At 31.8% G+C, this 18486-nt stretch overlaps 1 protein-coding gene across 1 annotated transcript in view; it reads right to left on the bottom strand.

The window, feature by feature from the left end:
* LOC112683787 (contactin-4-like) overlaps positions 1-10909 on the bottom strand; it is a 577774-nt gene extending 566865 nt beyond the window's left edge. Inside the window, exon 1 of the mRNA XM_025554941.1 lies at positions 10487-10909. The gene's annotated coding sequence lies outside the window, so the exon portion shown is untranslated. The remainder of the gene's footprint in view (positions 1-10486) is intronic.
* Between the last annotated feature and the right edge of the window lie 7577 nt (positions 10910-18486).

The following is an 18486-nucleotide window of genomic DNA, read 5'->3' as shown; positions in this document are numbered from 1 at the left end:
ATATTTTGTTTTAAAACAAAATGATTGAAGTTCAACGGAAACTGTCACTAAATTTCGACAAGTATTTAAATTTAATCCTCGGTGACACGAGAAGTTTTTACTATTTATTATACGATAGTTGTTATTTTTTTTTTTTATTTTATTCATGAGTTCTTATATCTACCGTAACGCTTCTAATCACGGTGATGACAGCCGATATAAAGTGAACTCTTTCGCTACTTATTGTTGGCTATTGCGAAGTACAATGTATTGACAGGTCGTTGATTGAACGAAAGCCGATTGCACAAAAACTGTATTGTGTGTGTGTTTTTATCGCATGTAATTGGTTGTTTACGTAAACAATTAATTATAGGTATACAGATAATTTAAAAATTAAAATTAAAATTTATTGTTTTCTTTTTTTAGACAAAAACGAACACTTAATGAGTGTACATGTTGTTTTGGTAAGTCAACGAACACCGATATTAAATGTCCATAAGCATAAAAGCAATTATATTATTTTTACATGTATTATAAAACAGATTAATGTGATCACTCCTGTCGATTAGTCGCTAAACATTTCGACGATTAATAATATTATTGCGGCATCCTGGAATAGTGCGAGCACGGTGATGCGTTGTGTGCCAGGGAGACTGTACAATATATGACACATACCAGTTTATTGGTATCAGGAAGCAATAAGAGCAAAGGAGATAGGAGAATTCTCTGCGTGGAATTTTGTCCGGCTCGAGCCCTTTCGTCCTGGCGTATTATAGTAACAATTATACGGATATATGTATATATATATATATATATACCTATATCCTTATTGTATATTCAGGTACCCGCGGGTTATTTTGATGAATTACGGGCAACAATAATAGTAATAATAATAATAATAATAATTGATTTGTGCACTTCACGCTCTTAGTCCTCGTCCTACCCAAACCGGGTGAGCTGCGTGATTCGTTCCGCGTTATTGTTATTGCTCATCGAACTGATTTAAAATACATGAACGAATGTGCTGTACTAGGTGGTGAAATCAAATCGCAATGGTAGGCGGGATATCGCGTTGGTATAAAATATTAACAACGGCAAGAGACGGACGTGTTACACGCAGATGATTTCGCAGCGGGACGTGGATGACGATGTATGTCGCGAAAAGAATTTTATTTTTCTCTCTCTGATTTTGTTTATTATTTTTTTCTCATTCCAGGGAATACAAAATATAATATGAAACAGATTTGTTAAATAGTTTATATTTATATGTACATACATGATTATTATTTATTATTGAAACAAATGCAACCCGGTTGATATGTATAAGTAGGTAATTCAAATTAATGATATTTATTGGAATACTATGGCTGATAGCTGGTTGATCTAGTCGATTAACAGTTATTAAATGCATGAATAATTTTAACTTATTAATATTTTTACGGAGTGGAAGTTTTTCTGGTTAAAAAGGGTTATGCGTTCGAAGTGGTTAGTGGAAACCGCAATTTTTAGCGTGCTATTGGTTTTTTTTATTTTCGTTCAGCCTAAACTATGCCATCATCTGTGTTGTTTCATTGACGACTATTTTTATTATTAGTATGTGGGTTAACCATCGTTTGGCTAGCTACGTATAACCGGGTGTGAATTAAATTCCCGATGGATGCGAAATATGTACTACAATCGTATGTAAACACAATGGATAGGCAATTTTTTTTTAACTTTATTTAATTTTTTAACATACTTGAGCATAATAATCATATTAGTTCATAATCAATAGTCCTTCATTTTATATGTTTATGCCTTTCCATGTGCATTGTGAAAAATATTTTTCTCGCCTGCTGTTAAAATGTACGTAACTATCCAATGAGCCCTACGTGAAATTATTTACTACAATGATTAACTAAAAGTCCAAGCACAATTAGTTGTTTTTTTTTCACGTAAGAATAATTATTAATTGTTTTTTATTATTATAAAGCGTTATCGGGTTAAACAATAGTCGGTAAAATTTCACTCGATGAAAAATCGACGGAAAAATTATTCAAAGTGAAATTATCACCGACTATCCAATATCCCGTTTCCTATTTTTCTTTTACTTTTTTTTTTGTTTACCAAGTTGATTAAACCGTGTGTGGGACACATAGTCATCGTTCTTTTTGATATTTTCGTTGGTCCGTATACGAGTATTAAACGTATAACATATGAAATCGATCACTGGAGTGAGCCACAGTACACTTCATAGCATATCAGTTCAAAAAAAATTGGTTCATTTCAATCCGAGATAATGTATCCGTTAACGGAAGTCATTATTTCTTGTTGACCGTTTCTAATGATTTCTATGGCATTGAGTACACAAAGCGTGCATTAGAATACGTAATAACAAGACGTGAACACGAAACATTTACATCATCATGAATATGAATCCTAGAATATGTCTTGAAAATCCGTCGTCTCGTGCATCGTATATATAATTATAATGCCGCATTTTCTATTCGGTTAGTTTTTCGGAAAAAAACGTAATTTTCTTCTAAATTTTTTTGTTTTTTTTTTTTTTATTATTATCTATGTATTTTATATGAAGACTCTATATAAAACTATTTAAAAAAATACATTCTTCTTCCGAAGAAAATATATAATATGGTTGTTTCACTTATTTTAAATGCGATTCGTAAACGAACCAAATTTGGTTAATTAATTTATGAATAAAATGACTAATGCTAAAATATTTAAAAAGTTCCAACGTGAAAATATTTAATTTTTTTTCCCGAAAAATTGATGTATTAATCAAAAGTAAAGTTGTAAAGCTACTTTCGGTTGAATTATATACACAAGAATACTAAATTCGATGTAGTACACAGTTGTAGAATAATATAATTCTCTGAATTACTATATTTTTATTAAATGTAAGCGAGTAATCTTAAAACGAGAGTGAAAATAAAAAAAAAAGTTAACACGAGGCTTACATAAAATGTTAAATTTTATTATTTGAGCATGTAAGCCGATGATTAATAATGCATATCTTTACAATCTGCGTGCATAATGGATAGTAAATAAAAAAAAGACTTGGATATTTCGAAATAGACTGCTTGTTGCTGGATATTTTTAAAATTAAGGATTCCACAATTTTAAATAACAGTTTTTTTGAGAGAATAGTATTTTGGAAATATGATACAAATGTATGTTTATTTATTTTACCATATAAATATATCGAAAAATATACAACAAACACCTACCAACGGTTTTTCAAATAAAAACAAATCGTATTAATAATCGATATAGTTATATTGTTCAAAATCTACATGTTAGTACATTTTACATAGCGAGAGAATAATAGAATAATTATCAATACTTATTAAATACTTAAAGGTTTGCATCCATGTAAATTTTAAACAATTAATTGAACCTTCATAGTTTTTTAAAAAAAAAAAGAATGATATGCTCGCTACTTGATGATCGAAAAATAGCCAATAACCTAAACATAATATTATTTTATTTTAATTATATAAAATACTAATTTACCATAGAATATTATTTCAAATAAATAAACTGAAAAAAATTACGCACCTATGTAATATGTGCAGTTTTTTGATTTTGATCGACAGATTTTCAAGGTCTTAATTCGTATAGATTAATAAGAGGAATGTAAAATACCATCTTCATTAGTCAGCACCTACTGTTGAAATGATTCACAATTTTGTGGTCCTGTATATATTCACGGAGAGTTAGAGAAATTAGTGTAAAATTAATTTAATTTACAGAACACCATTATGTAGATATTATCATATAAATCATAATAATAAAAATTATTATATTTGAACATATGTATTTATATCATTACAACCCAAATTAATTCATGTGAATATTATATATAATATAAATGAGACAATTTTATTATTTATTTTGAAGATTTATTTTATTTTTCAAATGAAAAAGTTTTCTCTTGGAAATCTGTAGTTCAATAATTAAATTATTTAATTGTTAAACCGTGTAAAATTAACTAGTATACAAACGGAATCTGTCTGAAATTTTAATTGAAAGGGATTCCAGATGTCGTTATTTTACGTATATATACACTTACCACATATCATGATACCTGGCTATACCAAGTGATCTACTTTTCCGCAAAAATCGACCTTTTCGTTTACCGCTAGTAAAATAATATATTTTTCCTTTATCCACCACCAAACCAAATTTTGAAAAATTGAAACCAAATTTCAGTTTCTATATTTAGGTAACCCTTTACCATATAAACAAGTGTATTTATTAATATTTGGTAATAATTTTTAAAATAACAAAAATAATTAGGTATTTATTTTTTAATTAAAAATATAATTTTATAAAAAACACATTTAAGTTACTTAATATTAAAATTATATAGAATATTGTACTAAGTAAGTATAATGTAACTAACCTAACTTTAAGTATAATGTTATTAAATTTCTTATTATTATTATTACGCTATTAATTTTACAGAAATATATCGGCACATTTCTCCCCTTTTATACTAATCAATTAAATACTGATCTATTTTTTTGTCGTTTTATAATTTGGTTTCGCGGAGTTTTTTGTTCACTGACGCTTTTTAAATTGCAATAAATATTTGGGCTCCTTCGATTAAAACATTTAACCAATGTAAAATAGATGGCGAATAACGATGAAAATTATTTTAAAAAGGTGCATGAAATGTCTCAAAGGTGTTTGTTGTGTGTGTAAGTTCTGAAGATACAAGTGCCCAAAGTTTTAGAGGATAAATTAAATCTTCAGAAATATATGTTTCTACAAAATAGTCAGCAAACTTTTGTAGCCTTTCATCAGTCAGACACTCGCTTATAAAGTTGTCGACGAAGTAATCACTTACATCTTCCGAATTTAGAAATAATAAGCCAATTATATTATGTAACTATTTACCAATTTCAGGTGACTTGTCTCAATATACAATTGATAAGTAAATTTCTTGTATTTTATGGTACCAAGACTGGTTAAAGTGAAATCGGCATCCTGAAATATTGATTTGCGTCCACATATCAGAAACTGCTATATTATTATAGCCCTTTTAAAATCCACAGTTATGTTGGTGGGAGAAAAATTTAACCTTAAGTCCTTGCACTTTTTGCTTATTGCACGAAAAGCATAAGTATACGTTTGTTTACATTTATTTGGTAATAAGCAAAAAACTAATGAAACATAGTAACAATGAAAAACATCAAATATTAATACTATATTAAAATATCCATGAATCAAAAAAAAATTTAAAAATAATCGAGCACTATAATCGAAAGTACCGTCCATATAAATATTATCAACTGTTGATAAAAATCTATGATTTGTTTCACATGAAATATTATTATATTTTCTTTTTCATCACTGCCAATAAAGAATTTTAATTTTAATTGGTTTTCACGTCAATCGAATTGAGTACGTTATGAGCATCAGATATATTAGTAGGATTTTGAGTCATAATTTTTCGTCGGATTTCCTTTTTCATAAATATTTTTTCTGGTTCTATTTATATCTGATGATTTACTATTTTTTCCGATTTCAGTTAGAATGATTTTTTTTTTTTTTTTGATCCGGTACTTACATTTTCAATAGATTTTATTTTACATATTTTATTTAGCACCTGCTTTTTAAATACTTAGTTGGAATATTCACCATGATGTGGCATATTTAAATTCTTAATAAATGTATAATTTTCATCTGTATAAACTTTTGCTGTACAGTTTTTAGTTGAACACAGCCAATGAATAAGTCCATTATTACATGAACCAATTTGATGTATAAAATTATCTAAAATTAACTGTTTTTTACCACGATTACTCTCAATTATATTTTTCATTGTTTTGAGCGTACTATTTTTTTTTCACGAACTTCAACACAAACTAAAATGTAATAAGTATCATAAGATCCATACAAGCAAAAAATATCAAACTAGAAATACTTTATCTCTATTGCCAGATGTCACATGAATTTCGAACGTAAACTTTCCTTTATTTTTTGTTAATAAAGAAAAACACACGATTGTGAACATATTATCTGTGATAAACTATACATAGGTATATTATATAATATTTTAATTCATTCAATTAGGAGTTACCAATATATAGAAACTAAAATCTGTGGTAGTGGATAAAGGACATATATATATATTATTCTACCGGCGGTAAACGGAATGGTCGATTTTAGGTACGCGTCCATAGGTACGCATTGTACGTATCGGTCGGATCGTATGAAACGGATCAAATTATGGTAGTGCGTCCACTGTACCGGTAGCAATCATATTGCCGATGCGACGGTTGGTTTTTTTAGTAACATTCGCATTATCGTAGCGAAATCCGTATGACGTCATCAGCACCAGTCGGAAAAGTTGCCCCTTCGATCAATTTCATCGACATAACCGACGAACCGATGCGTGCGATCCGTCCGCTGCCGGTCAGTGGACGCATGTATATAACTTATTATACTAATAATTCTTAAATCCGTTTCATACGATACGTCCGATACGTACGATGCGTACCAATGGACGTGTACCTTTAGGCGGAAAACGATGACATTCGGTATAACCAAATTACTCATAATCGATAAATAATTACATAATATATATTATGTAAATACATTATATATATATTACATAATAAATGGTCGTAGAGGATCACACGTTAGATTTTTACTGTTCGGAATGATATTTAGTTAAAATATTTAAATAGTAAATGATTGTTCACTATGTCATTGCGAGAAATATAATGTTGCCAAAGGAAGAATTTACGGCTTATTTTGGTTATAACTGTATACGTATGAAACTATGGCTACACAGAAGACGTTTATCTACTGATATCTAACGCACCTGTACTGTTCAAATATCGACTGCACGTCATGTGCTATAAATCGCGATGAATTATTGAAAAACTAAAAAAAAAAAAAAAAACTCGAATCAATATTAAATATGTAGAAACTCCGTTTTTATTTGGGATTCGTGTATCGGTATCGGTGCACTCGGCGTTGTAGAATATCGAAGGATCGCCTATGTTCAAATGAACACAAACCCACAAACACCTCCCAAGAAAGAATTAGGAGTTTAAACCGTATGTTAGTCGTTCATTATTGTTGAACTATGGTATATAGTATAGAAAAAAAAATAATGTAGTTTTTTTTACATGTAATTCCCTATTTTTGTCGTCGATCAATTTTAATTTCGTTCATTTAATTAACAATGTCCGACTTAGGGTTCGTAGTGCAATCGTTTTTAGAAAAATATAATAATATATATTTTTAAATAGAAAAATAAAACCGTTGCATAATTTATTGTTAAACACTTATAAAAGAAAAAATATAAATAAGAAAGTGTGCAAAATGATTTGGAAAAATAAATCTATATAATTTGTCAGAATTTATAAAATGACACGAACGGTGGCAAATACTGGACGTATAAATTGTGTTTAAGATGAATTATTAGAAGATACCCTATACTCTTTTACCCTTTTATCCTCACACAATAGTTTTATGGGATCTGTCAACCTTGTCCACATGATTTGGTTTCCCAAATCTTGCGCATATTATTTTAGATAAATCATTTCTCACACTATTTTTTTTTTTATTTATTTATTTTTTTTAAATTTTATTTAAATTTTAATGTTTACTCTAAATATGTGATAGAAAAATCTATCATGTACAACGATTGTATAAATTCAACTTAACTTAAATAAGTGTCAACTATTTTTGTCTGAACTATACAATTGAAATGTTATAAAATTTTGAATTGTGGAAAATGCACCACACATAATATTCTAAGAACAATTTTTCATAAGTTAGTAAATAATATACAACATAAATCTTATTACACAACAAGTTATACTTTTAAAGTTGGTCGAGGTTAAACATTTTTCAATTAAATTGAAGAATAATATTATTATTTAAATTAATTGATCGTGAAAAATTCAGTTGTTTGATTTTACAAGAAATAATTTTGAAATTCATTAGTTTCAAAAAATAAATCATTACGGAGCAATTATTTGTTACGCGCGAGGTAATGCATTATAATAAAATGTTGGTATATCGTTCAATTCAAGCATACTGATGGTAATAATATAAATCATATTTCCGATGAAAAAACGATTACAGATTTTATGCAACAAAAATAATTGTTAACGAACGGTTTTCTTACGCGAGTTAGCACTGATATAATACTACGGTAAAACTGTAATATTATTGTTTTCATTGTTTCTCGGTTCCTTGGCCAGACTATTAAAATTATCAACTTATGCGTTTTTATTTTTGAATGATTTGAATCATAAACTGGATATGAAATAATATGATTTCGGATAATAATCAAAATTAGATGTCAGCATTTTACGCAAGTAACAATTATAAATAAACGCATAAATTTCTTTAAAAAAACAATGGTCTGGAGTGACCCGCTACTTATAATTATAATTTATTTACCAAGTCCACGTTATATCATTTTTAAGAAATTATTTTATTAGTTTTTAAGAACGTACTTGACCCACTACGAGTTTTAGTAACTTCACTTTAAATTTTTAAATATCACATATTTCGTCTAAATAGTATAAAAATCACAAAAATCATAGTATGAATATCATGAACATCATTGGTTACACTTATCACATTCAATTTAAAAATAGAAATTGGACAACAATACAAAAGAACTTGGAAATTAATAAAAACAATTAATCTATCTTTGTATAAACTTACTTTTTTCATCGTATTCACCATACATTTCCATGAATTACATTTACCATGGATATAACTTACATAAATAATGGTTATACTCGTTTTATTTAACTTAAATTACTTTCATAACTATTAACTTTTTTATTTTATTGGTATTTACTATTGTATAAAAGTTAAAATATAATTATTGAGAACGAAAAAATAGTAAATTTTTTTTATTGAATTTTTATAAATCACGGTCGATTATTCGAAACATAATATTCCCATTTTTCTATACAGCGTCCGAAAAAATTATCTTTAAAACGACACAATACTGCTGTCATCGTTGTCAACGATTAAATAAAAAAAGTTTTAATCTATAACACTAATCAGCATGTTAATCGTATTATATATATCGAGAAATATCATATTTCTTGTTCGGCTTCCTATATAAAACGTCACTTGATATGTCTTCTAACTGAACGCTCACGAAATATCATCGGTCTTGTTTTTATGTGAAATTCGTATAAAACCTAAAGTTTTTTTTTTTTTTTTTACATCTATAAACTCAACTGTATAAAGTCGAAAAGTTCACTGATGAAAAACATAATATATGTTTTTTTGTCGGCAACCGTCGTCACTTCGAAAGCTAATGTGCACATTTTAGGAGGCGAAGTTTGGAGGGGTAGAAGTGCTTTTTCAACGGACTAATTGTTTCACTAATCACTGTTACGAAAGAAAGTTAGATGATGGATTTTTTTGAATTTAAAAAATACGTTTGACATTTGAATGTAAAAGTTTATTTTTTTATGAAGTACTGTAGTACCGTTGGCACATTATCAAATAAGATGAATTGTTCATACTACGGTTGGCTACGAAATCGCTGAAGTAGTGTTGCAACGAGTTCTCTAGTAGTATATTTAAATGAAAATATTGTTGGTGGTTCTGGGCAAGTGTATACATTTATGGTGTTGTAACGAACGTGTAATTCGTACGGAAAAAACGGTTTTTGTCGTTCGCCGATTAAAGAACGGATTATAATATTACGATGCGCGGGGATCAGTAATTTTGTTTACCGCAATCGGTGCCCCTAAGCGCTCATCCCCGACGTGTTTTTCCACGCATACCGTGCATCCGATGGCCATAGTAATAGGTAGGTATAATGTTATGACACGATCGTTTTTACCCATCGATCTGTTTGCGCGTACAAGTTATAGCGTTTCACAAGACGAACGCTCGTTGACTCGGAGAGCATACCCGATTTCCTTGACGATGATCGTACCGACGATACGCGCACGGTAAACGCGCGTCATCGTTCGTCACGAGTCGGCGACCTCGCGGTGCCTGTCAAAACACGAGAATCGGCAAAGCTATCACGGCGTTCGTTTACGGAACACCGTGACACAGTAATAATAACAATATATATATACATATAATGGTTAATAGTTTATTACACGGGGTGGCCCGTCGTGCATTCACAGTAGATGACGACGTAACACGCGACTTCTCATCGCCCCTATCCCATAAAGATTATCGATCATCTCAACGCGATCGGATCGGACGCGTTTCTCCCGATAAACGCATGACGTGACGTGGCGTGAACTGGCGGAGGCGATGGAAATCGTCGGGCCGTTGCGTTCGAAGCTCGTTCGTTTCGTCGGGCGCGGGAAATCCGGATGGAGCGGGAAATTAATTCGATCGATCAACGGTTAGAGACGATCATCGACGCGCGGACAACAATCGCTGTACAGTCGTCCGGTGCTCGCGGCTCACACGAATAGGAATGGCGCAACGGAGGCGAGAAATGATTAGGTATTACCGTTGTGAAATCTAAATATAACATACTTACAGGTGAATCGATCGCGGTTTACCGTTGACGAGCGTGTCGGGGACGGACACGGTCAAACCTTTCGCATCGGTGTACGTCAGCGCGACGTTGGCGATAGAAAAATTAACGAAACGATCGGCGGTAACGGACGTGACGCGTGCGACGGTCGTGCGAACACTGGGGTGGTTTTCGGCCAAAGTCAAATTCAGGACGGTGGGGTAACGAGGGTAGCGGTATAAGGACGTGGTTGACCGACTCGGTGCTAGAATCGCCGAGACCGGATGTCGACGGTTTTCGGCGGAAAACTGCACCGGAAAACCCCGGGGGTGATCGAGGGGGCGGGGAAACGAAACTGGGGTCGTCTGTTTTCGGAAGTGACGATGGCGTCGTGTTACGGACCGTGGACGGAAATACAGAGACGGCGCGAACACGACCCCGTAGACGGTCCCGATGAAACTGACGTACCGCCGCCGATGTCGTCGTCGCCGTCGTCGATGTTGTTGGTGGCGCCGACGGCAGAGCGGCCCGACGAGCTTTACGAAATTCGCATGCGGTTTTTTGCGTCGCCGCAAAAGTAGCGGCAGCGGGTACGAGCACCGGTACCAGCGGACTTTCGACCGGACCTACCTCAAGCGAAATGTAAAAGTGCGACATTGGTCGTTTTACCGGGTTCACCGTGGACTGGACTCCGCTACCACGTCTACAAAAAAAAAAAAAAGCCGATTTCCAACGGGTACTCAATGAGCCCCTGTACGTTTTTAAACCTCTCTCCAGCAGCTGTTTCATAATTAAATAACGGAGCATAAACACAAATTTTGGTTAAATCGTTAGACAAAAGCACATTAATGAAGCGTGTAAACGCATATCATGTTTGGTGTACGAGTAGAAATATCAATGCTGTGTACCACGTTATTATATCGAATCCGTGTAACGGTAAACCGTGAATTCGTCGTATCCGACTTTAAGTATTTGTCGATCTAGATTTTACAGTAGACGTATAGCGTTACGTTCGTCGTTAATTTTATCATCACTAGAGTATTGCTACACCGTGTTTGAGTTTAACCAACGGTTGCGATTTACGGTTGAAAGCCCTATTATGGGTTATAACAGCCGTCAATAGATTGATTGATTGGTATCGTTAGTCGTTGAAAACCGTTTCCGTTTCGAAACATCCGTGTAAAACGGTTCACCGGTGTCTATCAGAACGAAAAAGTCTGAGCGATAATTAACGGATCGACATTAAAAATTAATCGATTTGAAAACGAGCCAGTAATAACAGTTAGAAATCGAGGCCGCGCATTGATTCCGACCGACCGAATTGGCAAATGCTATCATTGCGCGAATTAACTCCTCGTTCAATCTTCCTGTCCGAAGGGATTGCGAATTCGATCGATACATAAACTGCGGTAACACGGAACTATTTCGCGTGATACCGATCAACGAATCCTTGGCGTTTCAACGAACCGACTGTAAGGACGACACTCCAGAAGGCTGTGACTTGATTTCAATTCATTCTTAATGTACCCTACGATTAATTTACACCTGAGGTCCACTCGATCGTAAGGATATGTATCGCACCAATATTCCGTTCACGAAAATTTTGTGTTCCGGTGTTACATAACAGAAACAGTGTTGTCAGTGGTAGTCTGAGATGCGACGAAAGATCGATTGAATCCAGTATTAAACGCGGGTGATTTCACTTGGTTTACCGAAACAATACACCAAAACTGTTCGTGTTTTTACGTTTTTTTCTCAGTGTTCAAGAATTTGCGTCTGTTTGGATCACGGTAAAACTCAAGCGTGGCTTTTTTTAAGAATATTTTTGTAACACCCGGAACGAGGTCCGGATTTTGCTATGATCCGTACACCCTTGCATTCGTGTTTCATCGGCCAAAAGGGTTATAAACTTTTGTGTAACACTTCCCAATTTATATCGTATATTGAATATTGTTGATACAATATGATATTAACTACACGCAGCTCATTCGGTATATAACGAACGCGACGGACACGAACACTATTCGCACTACCCCTTTCGGCTACGGGAAAGAAAAGCGATGCGGTACTGATTTACGTGCTAATAAAATTAGCATTCGTTCAACCACGCTTCCGAGTGATATAGTTTCTACGAGTGATTTAACATTACGTGCGACAACGCGGACATAATAGTCGTATTAAAACTTAAATTCTCAACAGTGCGCGTTCCCACTTAAAATTGTACAACGACGGAACACAATTTTAAACCAGGACCGTACGGTTTTCGGCGGATATAATTTATGTCCGACCGTTAAACTAACGTTCCGTTTTTGCGCTTCTAAAACTGCTACCGATTTCAAAGGTGACCAACCTCGGCAACTGGGGCGTACAATTCATTAAGTTATAGAATGTACAAAGTTATATTTATATTTTATTTACGGTGGGTGCCGAACGCAATTAATAGAAAACGGGTTAAACATTACGTCGGTCTTCGTTATACTAATCCATTGGATTTGTGCGCTTTATCCGAGAATACCGCTCGAACGTTTAGAATATTATACTGTTGCGATTTTCGGACACTCGATTGGAGCGTTTGGTTGTGTAAATGACTAATAATACGTCAAAATTAAAAAAAGAATAATTATTCTACCGAGAACAATTTAAGCAATTCATTCCACTGCAATTACTTCACTCATGCTGGACCAGATTAGGTTAGTACTCAAAACTTGAACAAGACGGTACGACTAATTGCAAAAACCGTTTCCGTACATGTAATTTCCAACACTATATCAATATTTTAAAATGTTTGTTTTTACCAACAATTCTATGGTTTTCCCATTAATTCGCTGTTTTCATAGAAATATTTAAAGTTTTATGATTTCGACAAATTTTCTTATAATATGTTTATAGTGTCAATATGTCAACAATCAAAAATATGTTCACACCTCAAAAGTGATTGCTGTAAATAAATAATTAAATTCATGTTATCAGGTATTTGAGGATCAATCAAAAATTAATTTCTAGAGTTTATATTTTCATAGACTTGCTTTACAAAAAAAAAAAAAAAAATCACTTTTTAACGGTGCGTATTGAACCAAATGTTTACTTCAACGTTGAACCGATAAACCAAATGTACTTCAATCATTATTTTCTTATATATGAACCAAAAGAAAATCTGTACAATATATAAACAAAAACTAAGTTTGGGAACTGTATTATAAAATAACACTTTCAAGATAAAGCTAAAATACGTTAAAAATACTGTAAAATAATAAAATTTACAATTTCATAATACTAATAATCGCAAGATGTAGTGTTCCTAACATAATCAATTAAATTTCATTAAAAATAATGTATTTATAACTTAATAATTGAGTAAAAATAAACTAGTGCAAATATTTATTAAAAAGATAAAGCAAATAAGTACATTGTTCACATAGAGCAAAAATAATAATAAAAATAAAGTACACATTGTGGAGGCAAGATGTTACGTCTTCTCTTTTTGAACAAAGTTAATAGACTAAATCAACAGTATAATTATTTTTTACTCTTTTACCTATTATATAATCGATAAACAATCAATGTATACTTGGACTTTTTTTTTAACTATAACTCAAGAGCGGAACTAGGAATTTTTACGCCTAGAGAATTATTAAAATACTTTTCCCCATACTTGTTTTCTAATAATAAGCATACAATCATACTTTTTGAGTTTTAAACAAATCATCATTAAAAAAATTAAAAAAATCAAACTAATAATAAATTATAAATTAAATATTACAAAAGTTACACTCTCTAAAATATAACACCCGGATATGAATCCTCGTCTTTCTCTCCTAGTTCCGCCTCAGATCAAACTCAAAAGGTTTTTAAAAATATTTGAAAAGATAAAAATATAATGTCAGTGAGATCTGAAGATAGATATCCTGGGTGAGTATTTATATATTTACCCATCAAATATGTATGAATAATTATAAAAATAATGAATATGTAACATACGTTGAATATTGAATTACAATTGTTTTTTTTTTTTTTTTTTACAATACGTATTTCTGTAAATCGTAGTAAACCAAATGTATTTTTTTGGTCAAGTTACATTATGACTGACTCATCAAATGTATTTACCGTGAATCTGACGGTAGATATAGCGTAGAACAAATTTTAATGATCCCATTCCTTTTCAATCGCCTAAATGGCATGTTTACAAATTGTTGTTTTATTCGAAAAACTTACGTACACACTCCGTACATTTTTTAAAAGTTTCTTGCCACCGTTAAACACTGTTAATTGCATCAACCCACGTACTGCATTAACTTCGTGGCCGTTTATGGTCAAGTAAAATATCTGTGTGCACCAGGGATCGATTTAGATATCAGGATGCAACAGAAACATTTTCGCTCCGATAAATATAAGCGCAATACGGTATTTAAAGAATAGAAATATGCGTTGCGAGTTCGGAAAAGATTTCTCGTATTTCTTCAGACGCTCACCTTCAACGCGTCCCACTATAGACCGTTCCGGAGCATATTATTATTCATAACATTTTGATATTTAACAAGTCAACGACTGCCGATTAGGTGAACGGATTTCATGAAAGACTAGTAGATACGGAGCGACGGTACTACAGCAATACTATCCATGTTGCTATTTTCCAAGACCTGACGGTCCCGTGAATATTAAATTCATTTTAAAATTATCGGAGGTGTGAAAACGCGATGTTTCCGATCCTTACCACTAACGAAACGTATCACGTTTAAGACATAACACGATCGGAAAACGAGGAACATCCAAAATGACCGACGACTGATAGTACTCGTATAGTGGCGAGGGACGGACGAGAACGGAAACGTCATCATTCGACGACGCACGGAGCAATCAAGACGGCGAAAACGGATATCTTCAGTAAGATTTTGCGGACAACTCACGTGGTTTATTCGAATGCATTTGATTGAATAATTGAAAACGATAACGGGGGATTTGAATATGAGATCGCGAAGTTTGATAGATTGATGAACCAGCCGCTTACCCTGCACAGGTATCCGATGCATAATGTTGGGTCTAAATGGTAAAAAAAACTAAACAAAACATTAACTCAATTTCTTTCAACACTAGTGGAACACTCTAAACAACTTTTAAAAATCGAAATGATAAAAATAAAAACTAGACTTGTGGAAAACATAACGGCTTTATAGAGTACATCTACCTCAAGTTATGAACCCTTTGATAACATTTAAATTAACTTTCCACTGCGTTGATATCTTTCACGGCCAAAAAAAAAAAAATAAACACAAAACAAAAGTCACACATGTCGTTTCTTTTCAACTTTTCAATCAATTTTTTCCAACAATTATTATAAACTACTCGTACATGACAGGGTATCCCCCGAAAATATGCCTATTGCTACATTTCTTAAGGTACCTAATGTAAATTACAAGTATATCAATTACTGTTTTTTTTTTTTTTGTATTTATATAATGCTAAGGGAAAGAATTAGAAATATTCATATTTTAACTATTATGTACTGATAAATAATTTCAATAAATTATTTTTTGTTTTATTATTATCAAAACATTTTAAACAGCATATCTTTCTGAAAATGTTCAGCTTTTAACTCTTCGATTTAATTTACCTTGAGATTTTTGGTACATTTCTTAGATTCTTAAAAATTATTTATCAATACATAGAAATACGATTAAAATATGTTTTTTTGTATCCTTTATACATATGAGTTATATAAAAATAGAGAATTCGATTATATTCCTTACCTTATAAGACGTAACAAACATTTTTACACGTGTGACCTACAGTATATATAGACAGTTCTTCATCTTTTCGGTCTATTTAGGTAATATTTTTTGCGTAATTTAAACTTCGCAATAACAGGAGACTGATCTCTCTTTGAAAAAAATTTCAATAAGAACCATATTTTATTTCACGACTGTAATATTATCTAACGTGATTTATTACCGTTATCTTTTTGTTTTTGTTTATGCTATCATTCCACAAATTTTTGGATCCGGTTAAGAAATAATACAAGAATGATCATTCACATCGTTCAATTACCGACCATAACTACTCACCTATAAGATAGTATTGTTATAAGCCTTTTTTATCAGCTGATTTTATTGGTCTTTAGTATTATAATAGTAATAATTACATTTTTTTTTTTTTTAAACGATTTTGTTTCAGTACATTGTTTTATAACGTTTAAATAAGTATTACATTTGAGTAAGTATAAATTAATTATCGTAAAACCTTAACCTTGTTTTCCTTCAGATAATTTGTATAAAATGTAAATTATGTAAATTTAATCCCCAAAAAAAGATGTAAATGTTTATCAGTTAACCATGATCTTTTCTAATAATTTGCATGATTTTTCTCGTAAAAACTTTCGTTTGCAACAGGTGTTGTGGTTAGGTACAGTGAATAGCGTAGCGTTTAAAAAACTTTTATTTTTATACAATTTTTTGATAATGAATTATTAAATTTAAATTTATCTTAATGCATAGTAATATTTTAATATTTTTTTTTTTTTTTTTTTTATCAAGTTCTTTTACAACTACATTGAACACTTTGTTTTTATTTTCATGCGAAAATTGTATAACAAAAAACGGTTTTAGTAAATGCGTTATTATTTTTATTATTGACTATCCTTTCAGACTGCTATCGAGGTTGTTAAATTTTTCAAGCCTCATATAATATATAATATGATATACTCTTTGTCAAATTTTTCTTTATTCAAGTTCATTTTTATTCTTTAGTTGTAAAAAAAATCATCATTTCAATGGACATACACAATCGTCAAATTTACCACACGCTGTATTTTAAAACATTGAACCTGCGTTCTGACGACACGATTCGTCAGTAAGAGTGTACGTTAAATTTAATCATTTTTACAAATTAAAATTCGTTACTTGTTCGAAATTGCCAACGATCACCAGCCGGTACATCTATACGTACATACTACAATTCTAGGGCTTCCTCTCTCGTCCTGCGAACCATCGTGCCTCACTGGCCATGTAGGTCGGATATGTATATCCATTCGTCCCGTTGTTCGTCATCCTTTCGCGTTATCTCCTAAATTATTGCGTGGTCGGCGCCATTTAGTGGTGCTTTACCACTTAAAGTGTACCGTTGCGTCATTCACGTCAGACCGCTAGATATTTTCAATAAGTATTATCAATTGTTATAATTATTATATCGTTTATCTTAATTATTATTATTATTACTTTTTATTATTATAATAAAAATATCGAGTATTTGAACGGACAAAATATTCCACCTGCATTTTCTTAGTAACTCTTACTACTCTTACTACTTTTAGTTACTCGTTCACCTATGGGTCAAATGCCCGACAATGGCCCGTAGCAAAACAGTATTTTAATACGAAAATATTTTTGTATCGTTTTTTTTTTTTTTTATCCATTCTAATAGCACTTTAAGCCTATAGCGAATGTTGTAGTTATACTTTGGAGTCTAGTTGAACGATCAATTATTGATTGATATCTTCGATAGTCTTATTTGATGAATACTAAATAATTCACCGTTAATAAATTCATCAGTTAAGTACACTTGGTTTATTGAAAATTAATTATTGTATACGAATCAAAAATTCTTATCATTTTATGTATACTAAAAATATTTTAAATTAAACGAAACAAAAATAATGAGAGAATGTTGAAATATAAAATTAGTTACAAAAAATTATTGCACTTTGCATAAAAACAAATGGTTAGATTATCGATTCAAACTGGAAATACCGGTTTCAATGTTAATTTATACTAGTTCACTGTAGATTTACTTTCGGGCAGTATTGATTTTTCGGCTTTCAAGTATTTAACCACTATAAAGTTCAGAGAACATCCAGACAGCAAATGACTCACGGTCGACACTCCACGTTGCATATACTGACACATTTGATCATCGGGCTGTTAGTGACGATATACGATCGAGGTTCGCGCAAAAGGATGTGGTGGCATATCTAGGGCCATGGAAAGAAATCAAGGGCCCCAAGGACAAATTCTTCAAGTCCTTCTCGCACAAGA

The sequence above is a fragment of the Sipha flava genome, unplaced genomic scaffold, assembly GCF_003268045.1.
Source record: "Sipha flava isolate LNK unplaced genomic scaffold, YSA_version1 236_pilon_pilon, whole genome shotgun sequence".
Classification (NCBI taxonomy): Eukaryota; Metazoa; Arthropoda; class Insecta; order Hemiptera; family Aphididae; genus Sipha; species Sipha flava.
This window is presented reverse-complemented; position numbering and strand designations above follow the sequence as displayed.